The sequence below is a fragment of the Phacochoerus africanus genome, chromosome 9, assembly GCF_016906955.1.
Source record: "Phacochoerus africanus isolate WHEZ1 chromosome 9, ROS_Pafr_v1, whole genome shotgun sequence".
Taxonomy (NCBI): Eukaryota; Metazoa; Chordata; class Mammalia; order Artiodactyla; family Suidae; genus Phacochoerus; species Phacochoerus africanus.
The window spans coordinates 723112-736039 of NC_062552.1; the positions used below are offsets into that span (position 1 = coordinate 723112).

The following is a 12928-nucleotide window of genomic DNA, read 5'->3' on the forward strand; positions in this document are numbered from 1 at the left end:
GAAACTCTCTCATTCTTTTGGGTAGTTGGGCCCTTTGCCTGTTTCCATGGAGACAGACACCAGCACATTTTATTTATTTATTGTCTTTTTAGAGCCGCACCCACGGCATATGGAGGTTCCCAGGCTAGGGGTCCAATCGGAGCTGTAGCCGCCGGCCTACACCACAGCCACGCCAGATCCGAGCCACGTCTTCAACCTACACCACAGCTCATGGCAATGCTGGATCCTTAACCCAGTGGGTGAGGCCAGGGATCGAACCCACGTCCTCATGGACGCTAGTCAGGTTCCTTTCCGCTGCGCCACCAAGAGAACTCCAACGCCAGCACATTTTAAACTCTAGCGATTTTACCAGACTTCGCAAGGACGACACCCTGTCACGTCGTCTATAAGTGAAACAGGGAAGCGCCTGGCGCCGGGTCTGTCCACGCGCCCCTGCTCCCTGCGGATCCCCTGGGGTAACGTCCTCACGGGAAGGAGGCCAAGAGAGACCCCAGGAGGCCATTCGGCAGGTCCTCCCAAGAAACACACGTTTCTGTCGTGCCCGACGCTCTGGCCCCTCGGAGCCAGGCCAAGGAGCACAGACGCAGGGAGCTCGCTGGTTCTGAAGAGAGGGGCCCCGGGGGCAGGAGACTGGCGGGCCTTCTGAGGCCCCGGCCCACCGGGAGGCAGGTGGAGAGCTTCCTGTCGGCAGCGGCGGCGTCTGGGCAGATCAGGCAGCGGCCTCTGCTGCAGGCGCCCGAGAGGTCTGACCTGACAGCACCGCTGTCCTGCCTCCCCTGCGGATCCTGGGAGCTGCCCGGAAGCGGGATGAATTCTTCCCACTTAGTTCTCACGGTTAAAACCATGTCTGAGATGTGCTTTAGAAAATAATGGATTGGTGCAGAGAATTACTTTCGAAGAACTGGTTTTTTAAAAATCCATTTGTACAGGGCTTTAAAAACAACTTTTCCTCGGAAAGGAGGGCGGCGTAGGCCGGCCACGGGGCCAGCATTTGCAGGGCAAAAACCCGGGAGGAACAGCAGTGGGCCTGCGCCTGCCCGGGTCCCAGCCCCGCACTCCGCAGCCTGACGGGCTGGCAGAGAACCGCCTGCCACGGGGTTCAAGCACTGCCGAGCCGGTGAAGGGGCTGGGCCTGGAGGCCAGCAAGCCTCGGCTGGGTCCCTAATTGCTTCTTGCGCAACGGCAGGCAGGGCCGGCTTTCCGAGGATCGCACGCTGCTCCCGGGCTCTGCCGCCCCAGGTTGCATAAGCCTCCTCATGGCAGAGTCATGAGTCACAAAGCAGCAGAACAAAGGGCCATTCTGACCAGGGCGGCACGAAGGTGGCACGGCTCTGCCCTCTGGAAAGGAGACAGCACCTGCATCTCCTCCCGCACGGTGCCCATGGGTCTGGGAGCAGCGCTGGAGACCCCCCCCGGGGGGTGGGAGCGGTCGGGGTCCGGCTGCCCAGCAGGCTCGGAGGCCACCCTGTCACACTGCGGCCGCCGTGGAGCTTTCCCGCCAAATCCAGCCATCCCGTCCCGACCCCTTGGCCTTGCTCATCAACTGGGACCGCGCCTCCTGTTGGGCCTCTGAGCTCCCGGCGTCCTGTCCTGCCCCAGCCCCTCCTCACGTCACGTGCTCCTCCTCTGTCGTGACAAGTTTCTGCGAAATCGGGGTCTAAGGTGTTGCTGCCCCGGTTGCCGCTAACAAAACCAATGCACAGCACCGGAATTTCAGGGGCGGAGAAGCAGCTCTGGAGAGAACCTGGCCCGGTCCACGGACTTTACAGATGAAGCAACTGGGCCAGAGAAGCCAAGAGGCGCTTTGCTTACTCGGGGCCTGACGCGGGCCCTGTGTGACCTTTATGCTCAGCGCGCACGGTCACCTCACACGCTCTGCCTCCCGTGTGAATTCGGCATCAGCCCGAAGCCTCTGCCAAGCCTGGCTGTTCACTCGGAGAGCCCAGCCCCGTGTGTGGATGAGAAGAGAGTCGTGGCAACACTGCAGCCTGCAGGTGAGTCTGAAGATAACAGCTGCTCACCTGGGCAGGGCCACCCCGCAGCCCCAACAGGCCTTGCACAGGCTCCGTCCTCCAGGAACCAAGCCCTGCAGAGAGGGGCGGATTTGGGTTTGGACTGAGATGGTGACCCCAGGGGAGGGTTTGTGCAGAGGGACCTCTGCCAAGCCTTCCCCAGGAAAATCCTGACTCTCCCGGAGTTTTGGTCTTTTCACCTGCAGTTTATAGCTGCAGCCCACGAGTCCTGTCCCCGACCCCCGCCACAGCAGCCGTCCCTGCTCAGTCATGGCCACAAGGGGAAAACTGCCTTTCACGCTGGCCTCATCTCCCTAAGGTCTGGCCAGCCGGCGCCAGAACGCGCTGGACGCCTAGCATCCAGGCTCCCATGGTCCTCAAACGTCTTTAAGAAGCAGAGGAGTTCCCGCTGTGGCTCGGCCGTAACGAACCCAACTGGTAACGATGGGGCCGCAGGTTTGATCCCTGGCCTCGCTCAGTGGGTGAAGAATCCAGCGTTGCCGTGAGCTGTGGTGTAGGTCACAAATGCGGCTTGGATCTGGTGTGGCTGTGGCTGTGGTGCCGGCAGCTGAAGCTCTGATTCGGCCCCTACCCTGGGAACTTCCATATGCCGCACACGCGGCCCTAAAAAGTAAAAAAACAAACAAACAAAAAAAAACCAAAAAAACAGAAGAGTGTGGAGAAATGCAGGTTAGACACTGAAGGTATAGAGTTTCAGTAGAAAGTCAGGTGAACCCCAAAGGTGCCAGTTACTGCATTAACGTCAACCTACAGAGAGGCTGAATCCCTCTTCACCGTGTTTTCCAAAGAACTGGATAGAAACACCCTCCAGTCTCCGCACGGACACTACCCTTCCGCACGGTTTTCTCTGGCTGCCCCCACCCCATCCGTTGTCCCCGCTTTCCTTTTCTCTGTGGCACCTGTCAGTACCATGCCGTCCCCGTAACCCGTGCATCTTGGTTTAGTGTCTGTCTTCTCTACCCAGTGAAAGCTCCAGGAGAACCCAGATTCCTTTCTGTTCTGCTCACCCCTGTACCCAGAGCTTAGCACAGAGGCTGCACACAGCAGGGTACACTATAGAAAGTCGCTGGACAGACAGAGGGACGGATGGGTGGACGGAGGGACAGAGATATCAAATATGAAGAGGACACAAACCCAGGAGAGCAGGGCGGAAGGGCAGATGACAAAGTCCACAACCACAATGACCGCGGCAGGTGAGAATGACAGTCTGAAGCTAGCAGATGGGGTTTACCAGGCTCAGTAAATCAATCCCACCCTGAGGCCTCAGGAAAACAACTGCGCTCGAACAGGACGGGAAGACAGTGGGGCTGAAGGACAGCACGTGCAAAGCTGACAGCACCTCGGAAGGCGGCCGCTCAACCTGAGTCAGAAGGACGGCGGCCGCGGGGCCGCATCCTCAGGACGCTCGTTAGCATAATCACCGTTCTCGGCGCACGGGTGTGCCCACGCACATTCCTTCACTTTGAACTCACTTCTCTTCCCACAGACGTGCAATAGTCCCGTGAGCAAGCCTGGCCTGTAACAAAAACGAGAAACCTCTGAAACGACTGCCAGTAGGAAGCGAGGCGGCTGGATACAGAACAGTGTTTAAAGAAGAATGAAGACGCCAGGGCACGCATGCGGAGCCGCGTCTCGGACACCCAGATGGGGGGGGGGGGTCCTGAGAAAAAGGATAAATGCCAGTGTTGGCTTAGTTTTCGGGAGAGCCTTGCCGTGAGGCTGGTCTCTGCCGTCAGCTCGTGTGAGCAGCATCCGAACTGTAAGAGAAGCAGAACGAAACAGCGTCTACCTGCTGATAAGATTCCCAAATGATTTCCGCACACCTTAACTTCTGAGAAGTGCTGTTGAGAGAAGGAAGGTCACCCGGCCTGTCCTGCCCCATCCACACCCAAGGAGGGCCTGGCCACCCTCTCCTGGGCCTCCCTTCTGCAGCCCTCGTCCCCCGAGGTAAATGGTAAACCATGGACTTTGTCATGATAATGTGCCAATAACCTGTTTCATCAGTCGTAGCAAAGGTACCTTCCACACTAATGCAAAATGTCACTATTAGGAGAAACTGGGAGGGAGTTGGGGTCAATCGGGAACTCTCCATACTTTTCTGTGAACCCAAAACTGTTTGAGAATAAAGCCTATTAAAGAATAATGAGTCCGGAGCTCCCGCTGTGGTGCAACAGGATCAGCAGCATCCTGGGAGCCACTGGGACATGGGTTTGACTCCTGACCCAGCACAGTGGGTTAAGGATCTGGCCTTGTCACAGCTCCGGCTCAGGTCGAGACTGTGGCGCAGATCTGATCCCTGGCCCAGGAGTTCCGTACGCCACAGGGCAGCCAAAAATGACACACACACACAGAAAACAAAAACAAAAAACAATCATTAAAAAACATGAGTCCTTAAAAACGAAACATAGAATTAACATATGATCTCACAATTCTACCTCCAGGAAAAACATACCACAAAGAACTAGAAGCAAGGACGCAAGCAGATACCTGCCAGCCCGCTTCACCCCGGGACGATGGTAAACACGGCGTGGTCCACGCACACAGCGGAGCCCGGCCCCGCCTCGAAAAGGAAGGGCCTCTCGCACAGGCTGCAGCCGGGCTGGGCCTCGGAGGCAGGATGCGCAGAGAGATAAGCCAGTGATGCAGAGACAAACGCTGTCTGACTCCGCTCGCCTGAGGTCTCTCTCGGGTCGTCAGCTTCACCGAGACAGAGGGCAGTGGGGGGGCGCCCGGGGCTGCGGGGGTGGGGGACGAGGCCCTGTCTGTTGTTGATTGGGGACAGGAGGCCGATTTTGCAAGACGGAACATGCTGTTGTTCGGGGCACACCTTGCGGATACACTTAGGACCACGCGTCTGTGTCCACAGGCGTGAGGAGGATGTCACTGTGGTCGTGCGGGCGTCTCACCACACATGAAACTGACAGCAATGAAAGACCAAGGAACCGCGTGGTGTGACTTTGCGCGGGCACAGGTTACTCCAGGAAGAAGGCGCCCCCGACAGTGCAGTCTCTGCGGGGGCAGGACCAGGGACGGGACCAGGGACTTTGCACACACTGTCAGCTTCCAGCACGTTTTTGGCGTCTGCCTTTCGCAGGTTTTCCGTTTAAGGTGCAAGGCTGGCCAACAAGCCCGCAGCCCTCTCAAACAGCAGCAGGCCGTTCAGAGCTAGAGGGTCAGGCTGGGGGCTCTCCCCTCACGCACGCGTCGGGTTTTCGGCAGAGACCCTCCACGTGCGGCCTCAGAGGCTTCGCACTTGCATCTCTAGAAGAGACACCGTCTCAAGCATCTGGGCAGCTGTTTATTCACGGGCGCCCAAAAGTGCAGCCTGGGGGGCATAAAAGGACAACGCGTGTCCGTCGATGGCATTGCTCCTGTCGCCCTTTACAACGGCAGCGGCGGGTTTCTGCAGGACCATCCCTTCCCCAGCGTCCAGGAACAAGCTGGCCCGCGTACCCGATACCCTGAGGGTTAGCGCAGGCCTGGCTCCTCCTATGTGCTCCCTGCTCACCAGCCTCCTGGTCGGCCTCAGCACTGCTCTGCTCCCGGGGGACCCTACACAGAGTGGCTGGACACCTCCCCCAGGCCTCGCAGCGTTAGGGACCGACTCTGCGCCAACTCTGCCCGATGACTCCAGAGCCAGTGTGTTGACCATGACGCCACATTGCCTGAGCCGGGAGCTCAGGCCGGTGCTGTGCACCCGCCGCAGGGCAGGAGGCTGCAGGCCAGCTTCCAGCCCCAGCACAGTGCACTGCCCTGGGCAGGAGACACTGGAAGGATTCCAGGCCCGAGCGCTCATTACCCGAAGGGCAAGGAAGGGGAAAGCTCCCAGGGACCTGAGTCCATAAACCCTCAGGCGTCGGATTACCAGACGGGACCGGGGAAAGCACACGGCCTGGGGAGGGCATCCCACGTCCCACCCCACCTCCTCGTCCTGAACAGCAGCATGTTCCGACGCCGGGGACCCTTGCATAATCCAACTGTCATCTGTACCAGGGACACCGTCGAGTAATTACTCCTCGCCAGCCCTCTCGTGACGCCAAGATGCTTCTTAAAGGAGACGCTAAAGATTCCAGCAAGTGCAGTCGCTGGTATAGGCAACTGGCTATAAGCAAAAGAAAGGGGACCTGTGACCGGGGAGGAAAGAGAGACGCAAGGAAGTGGCAAGAGACACAGCATCGGAGTGACAGCAAGGGTGGTGCCACGGAGGCTGCGGTGGCACCGGCGAGACGAATGCCACATGCGTGCCAGGGGCCCACACACCTGCTAAGTAATGAATCCGAGGAGGTGCTGCTGACCTGGGGGAGGCACTGCGCCGATATCCTGGGGACTTGGGAAGCCAGGGGAGGCCCCAGCCCGCTGGCTCTCCCCCGCCTCGCATGGCTCCTTGGGCCTGGCGGGCAGGGTCCCCCTGGTGGAGGGGGCCGGGGAGCGGGGGCTTGGGGCGTGTCCCGCGACCTCCTCTCCAGGGAAGCAGGCCTCTCAAAGGTCTTCACCGAGCACACGGGGCAGAGGACGTCCTGTGCGAGTCAACAGCCGCTCCTCAGGGCAGGCCCAGGCTGCGGAAAGAGCCCCAGCCTCTCAGCGCGTCCACGAGATTTCAGGTGGCTGGCCAGAAGCACCAGCCGCAGGGGGCCCACCAGGGGTCTGGGTGGTTTGGCTTGACTGGCAGCATAGCTGGGAGTCTGGCATCAACTGAAAGGCTCATCGCTCAAGTCTACAGCACAAACGTGGGAGTTCCCTTTGTAGCTCAGAGGGTTAAGGACCCAACACAGCATCCACGAGGATGCAGGTTTGATCCCTGGCCTCACTCAGTGGGTTAAGGATCCAGCGTTGCCATGAGCTGTAGGGTAGGTTGCAGGCGTGGCTTGGGTCCTGCATTACTGTGGCTGTGGTGTAGGCTGGCAGCTGCAGCTCTGATTTGACCCCGAGCCTGGGAACGTCCATATGCCGCAGGTGTGCCCCCCCCCAAAAAAACCCCCACAAACATGGAGAACCAGTGCAATATTTACTTTTTTAAGTATGCAGTCTTTTGGTGAACGTGTGAAAGAACAATACAAGTTTATCCAGGCTATGACTGTGCAAATGTATTGATACGGATAAAGAAATCAGAGAAAAAAGAGAAAAGTTCACGTAAAATCCTTGGGATGGTGGTTTTATTCTCATAGAATTTCCTAAGATAATATGACTTTCACTAAATGACACATGCTACTCATGCTCACCCCAATCTCTAAAAGAAGGTGAAATTTATAAAAAGCTGATGAGCTGTCCCCCACGTCCCTCCGCCTGCTGCTCCAAATCCCGCTGCAATCCATCTCGACATCTCAGCATCACCCTTGCACACCTGCCCCACACTCGAAGGAAAGCACAGCCACACACAGGGACTTGGAGTTGTCACCCTTTTAGAAAAATGGGAGACAAATATCAATAAAAAGAAATTATTTTTAAAAAGACCAAATGGCAAATCTGGAAAAAAAAAATGACAAAAACTGAAATGAAAGTTCACTAGAGGACTCAAGAGAGGATTTGAGTAGGTAGAAGAAAAAGTCTGAGCTTTGGAAGACAGGTTAATAGATGTTACCCTGTATGGGGAACAGAAGGAAAAAAGAATGAAGAAAAACAAACAGGGCCTCAGAAGCCCTTGGGACCCCATCAAGCAAGTGAGCACCCACATTGGAGATTCCAGAGGCAAAGGCGATAAAGGGACAAAAAGAACATTTGAAAAAATAACGGCCCAAGTCTTCCCAAATTTGACGAAAAACATTATTCTACACATCCAAGAAGATCAATGAACTCCTAGAAGGATAAACTCCAAGAAATCACAACTTAGACACATCCCCCTCGCACTTTCAAAAGACAGATCATCCTGAAGGCAGCAGCTCCCCGTGTACCTGGGCTCCTCAATACAGCTGATTTCTTTTTTCCTTTTTCTGTTTGTTTTCTGTTTTTTATTTTTTGGCTTTTTAGGGCCGCGCCTGAGGCACATGGTAAGTTCAGGTCAAACTAGGGGTCAAATCGGAGTTGCAGCTGCCGGCCCACGCCACAGCTACAGCAACGCCAGATCCAAGCTGCATCTGTGACCAACAGCACAGCTCACAGCAATGCCGGATCCTTAACCCACTGAGCAAGGCCGGGGATTGAACCCTCGCCCTCCTGGATACTAGTCACGTGCGTTACATCCGAGCCGCAATGGGACGTCCCAGCTCGTTTCTCATCAAAACCCTAAGCGTCACAAGGCAATGAGAGGACATGTCTGTAGTGCTGAATGAAAGACTGTCAACCATGAATTCTACATTCAGCAAAACTGGCCTTCAAACACAAAGGAGAAATCAAGACATTTTCAGATAAGCAAAAACTGAGAGAATCCACTGCTAGCAGACCTGCCCTGCAACAAATCACTGTGGAGACGCCTCCGGGCTGAAATAAAAAGACACTAAACAGTAACTCGAATCCACAGGAAAAACTAAAGACCCCCAGTAGAGGTCACTACACAGGCAAATATAAAAGGCAGCATGAGTATTTTTATCATAACTCTTTCTGTGCCTACGAAATTGAAAAGACACTCCGTGTATCAACAGTTACAAGTCTGTGTTGAAAAGGCATACAACGTGCAAAGACGTCATCAGAAGGAAAACAGCAGGACAAAGGGGGCGGGGGACGGACTACAAAGCCGCACAGGTTCTGACAACATGCGACGGAGTCCGTTTCAACCTGAACTAGAGCGTTAGCGCCTAAGCCGTGGAGCATAACCCCTGGAGCATCCTCTTAGAAGACAACTTTTAAAAACACAATTGAAGAAATGACAGGAGATATTTCAATGGTACAGTAAATATCTATGTAACATAGAGAAAATAACTCTATAGAATAAAGGAACAAAAAAGACAGGCTATAGAGAAAACAGTAAAATGACAGATATAGATCCTGCATTATCATTAATCAAAATTGTAACTGAGTTTTAAAGTATCTGTTTATTATTATTATTATTATTATTATTATTATTATTATTTTGTCTTTTTGCCTTTTCTAGGGCCGCTCCCACAGCGTATGGAGGTTCCCAGGCTAGGGGTCGAATGGGAGCTGTAGCCGCCGGCCTACACCAGAGCCACAGCCACGAAGGATCAGAGCCTCGTCTGCAACCTACACCACAGCTCACGGCAACGCCAAATCCTTAACCCACTGAGCAAGGCCAGGGATCGAACCCACAACCTCATGGTTCCTATTCGGATTTGTTAACCACTGAGCCACAACGGGAACTCCCCTGTTCATCAATTTTTAAAAATAACAACAATAAACCCATTACATGTTAGCCTAAATAAAGCATTTTATGAAAAGTAACCACTTTGTCCACAGCAAATAAGTGAGAAGGCTGGCATTATTTTTTCTTTTTCTTTTTTTTGTCTTTTGTTTTTTGTCATTTTTAGGGCTGCACCCCAGCATATGGAGGTTCACAGGCTAAGAGTCGAATCGAAGATGTAGCTGCCAGCCTACACCACAGCCACAGCCACATGGGATCCAAGCTGCGTCTGCGACCCACACCACAGCTCATGGCAACACCGGATCCCCAACCCACCAAGCGAGGCCAGGAATCGAACCCTCGTCCTCATGGATACTAGTCAGGTTCATTAACCACTGAGCCACGGTGGGAACTGCATGGCCTGTTTTCTATTTCTGCAAATCTCTTTTTTTTTTTTTTTTTTAGTCTCTTTGCCTTTTCTAGGGCTGCTCCCCAGGCATATGGAGGTTCCCAGGCTAGGGGTCTAATCGGAGCTGTAGCCGCCGGCCTACACCAGAGCCACAGCAACGTGGGATCTTGAGCCACATCTGTGAACCTACACCACAGCTCACGGCAACACCAGATCTTTAACCCACTGATCGAGGCCAGGGATCGAACTTGTGTCCTCACGGATGCTAGTTGGGTTTGTAACCCGCTGAGCCACAAAAGGAACTCCCCTTTTGTTTTTTTTGTTTTTTGTTTTTTTTTGGTCTAGTTCTAACTTGACACATTTCATTATACAAAATTTTTTTAATATTTGTTAATACTGCCACTGGTTTTAGCTGAAAATGCTTTAAGTTTTAGGAACTTTAAGCTCACAGTGGTGGAAACAAGTTTCCAAAACTCTAATTTTCACTAGAGAGCTCAAATTCTATTATTGATAACGAAAACTGTTGGCTATTTCCCTTGTTGGGACAGGCTCTTTTCATTCCTTTTTAAGGAAAGCTCTACCAAACACGTAAGTCAAGATAAGCTAAATTTGTCAGTTATTTATGTTCTGCGAAAAACAAAAGCAAAAACAAAAACAAAAAACAAAAACAAAACAAAAAAGCCCAGCTACTTGAGAGTTTTATCCATGCCTTTGTTCAAGACGACCGACCGACCGACCGACCGACCGACCGACCGCTGCAGCTCAGTCCGCCCTGGGAGGCAGCCCCCTTGTCACAAAGCGTTCAACAAGGTGTCCCCCAGCGTTGAGATTTACAAAATCCACGTCTTGCTTCTTCCCTTCTCGAGGAAGAGTCGTGGGCCGTCGCTGGCCGCCCCGGGGCAGCCCCGCTCCCCGTGCCGTCGATTGCGCTTAGACGCCGTCAGGGCACGTGGCAGCTCGGCTGTTCCAGAACACAGCCCCAGTTTCACAAAAGGCACCCGGGGCTTAGAGCGCGTGCCGGCCCGCCCTCGCTGAGGGAGGCCTCGTCTGTGCTCCCCGTGGACCCCGATGGAACAGCCGACCCGCAGCTGCCGCCTCAGGGAGAAAAGCACTCACTGCAGACGAGCCCCGCCTGCAGCTGCGGCTCCAACACGACCGGCGACAGTGGAGCGGGCAGGCAGCCGGGCCAGGACCCCGGAGAGGACCGGTCAGCCGAGGACGAGGACGTCCGCAGGGCCACCTGTCTGAGCTTCCCTGCGGGCCCCTGTCCAGCAACACCAGCGCTCACCCTGTAAGAGGCTCGGTGGCTTTTTCATTGCTCATGTGACAAGCACTAAGGAGCGAAGTTGGTTTTTAAAAGAACTCATCACACCTACATTGAAAATATTCTATTCCTTCGTCTTTAAACTCTGAATGACAGGTCCAAATGCAACGTCGCAAATTAACTGGCCCCTTGCTAGAACCTGAGTTTTTTCTGCAGCATTAAACACAGGAAGGTAAATTCTTAATCCACGGAGCTGAGAGGGAAAAGCTTTCATCACATTTTCGCTTCTTACCTGCAGTTCCAACCAGGTTCTCCCCCCATCAGACGTCTCCCTTTGTGAGTGAGCAACGCCGTGCTACAGCCGCTCACGTTTCTCGGTTCTTTGTTCGAAATCGGTGCAGCTGTGGCTCGAGAAAGCGGACCCTCCAAATCTCCCATCGTTAAGCCAATGAGTCAACCTTAAAGACAACAAAAGGCATTATAAATAAATGTCATTTTATTTTAGAGTAAGACGTCGAATTCTAAAATAGTATCGGTTTTACAAAAAGACAAAAAAAAAAAAGGAGTTCCCGTTGTGGTGCAGTGGTTAACGAATCCGACTAGGAACCATGAGGTTGCGGGTTCCATCCCTGCCCTTCTTCAGTGGGTTAACGATCCAGCGTTGCCGTGAGCTGTGGTGTAGGTTGCAGACGTGGCTCGGATCCCGCGTTGCTGTGGCTCTGGCGTAGGCTGGCGGCTACAGCTCCGATTCAACCCCTAGCCTGGGAACCTCCATATGCCGCGGGAGCGGCCCAAGAAATGGCAAAAAGACAAAAAAATAATAATAATAATAAAATAAAATAGTATCGGTTTTAGATAGAACTATAATATTTAGAAATGTCTTTCCCAAAAGTTGTTGAAACAAGACAAAAAAGTCTACATACGTTTTGCTGTATTTCTGCATAAGAATCTTGACTTTTTTTTGCCAAAGGTTGTTATTGTTCTCTATTAGTGACTTTGAACATCTTTTTTGTACATAGTTTTTCATATTTTCTCTTCAGTGAATTGTTTATTCATATAATTTGTTCACTGAAAAACAGGTTGCCGTTTTGTTTTTTTTTTGTCTTTTAAAAGCTTTTATTGATTTTTTTCTTACTCAAGGAATTTATCACACTTGTAGCTGTACAATGATCATCACAATCCAATTTCACAGGATTTCCATCCCACAACCCAAGCACATCCCCCCACCCCCCAAAGTGTCTCCTCTGGAGACCAAATGTTTTTCAAAGTCTGTGAGTCAGCATCTGTTCTGCAAAGAAGTTCAGTCTGTCCTTTTTTCAGATTCCACATGTCAGGGAAAGCACTGGATGTTGGTGTCTCATGGTATGGCTGACTTCACTTAGCGTGATAATTTCTAGGTCCATCCATGTTGCTAAAAATGCTAGTATTTCGTTCCTTTTAATGGCTGAGTAATATTCCATCGTTCCACGTCTTCTTGGTGCACTCCTCTGTCGATTATTTATTCATATAATTTGTTCACTGAAAAACAGGTTGCCTTTTCTTAATAACACACAGAATTTTACCCCATTGTAATTAATATTTTATCTTTCAACTTTGCTCAGGTCTCTTCCCTTCAAAAATGAAGCTTCTTAATACTTACATAACCAAATCTGTCAATTTTATCCTTTAGAGGTTTGCATTTCCTACACAGTTTGGACAGTCGTCTTTATCACAACATTACAGAACTACTCTCTAATATTTTCTCCTAGGATTTAAAAATACGTCCTTGAAGTACAGTTAATTTACAATGTTGTGTGGATTTCCGGTGTACAGCGAAGTGATTCAGTTACACATAAACGTCTACTTCTTTTCGGATTCTTTTCCGTCACCGAGTAGAGGTCCCTGGGCTCTGCAGAAGGTCCTGGCTGTTTACCTCGTTTCTATAGTGCGTGTGTGTTAACCCCAAACTCCCGGTTCACCCCCTTCCCCTGCTCGAAGTTCATCGTCTATGT

At 52.4% G+C, this 12928-nt stretch overlaps 1 long non-coding RNA gene across 1 annotated transcript in view; it reads right to left on the reverse strand.

Annotated features, from left to right (window-relative positions):
* Positions 1-2677: 2677 nt before the first annotated feature.
* Positions 2678-12928, reverse strand: part of LOC125135392 (uncharacterized) — a 34489-nt gene continuing 24238 nt past the window's right edge. The window contains exons 4-5 of the long non-coding RNA XR_007136953.1: positions 11230-11395; positions 2678-3549 (exon numbers count right to left, since the gene is read on the reverse strand). This is a non-coding gene — a long non-coding RNA (uncharacterized LOC125135392). The remainder of the gene's footprint in view (positions 3550-11229; positions 11396-12928) is intronic.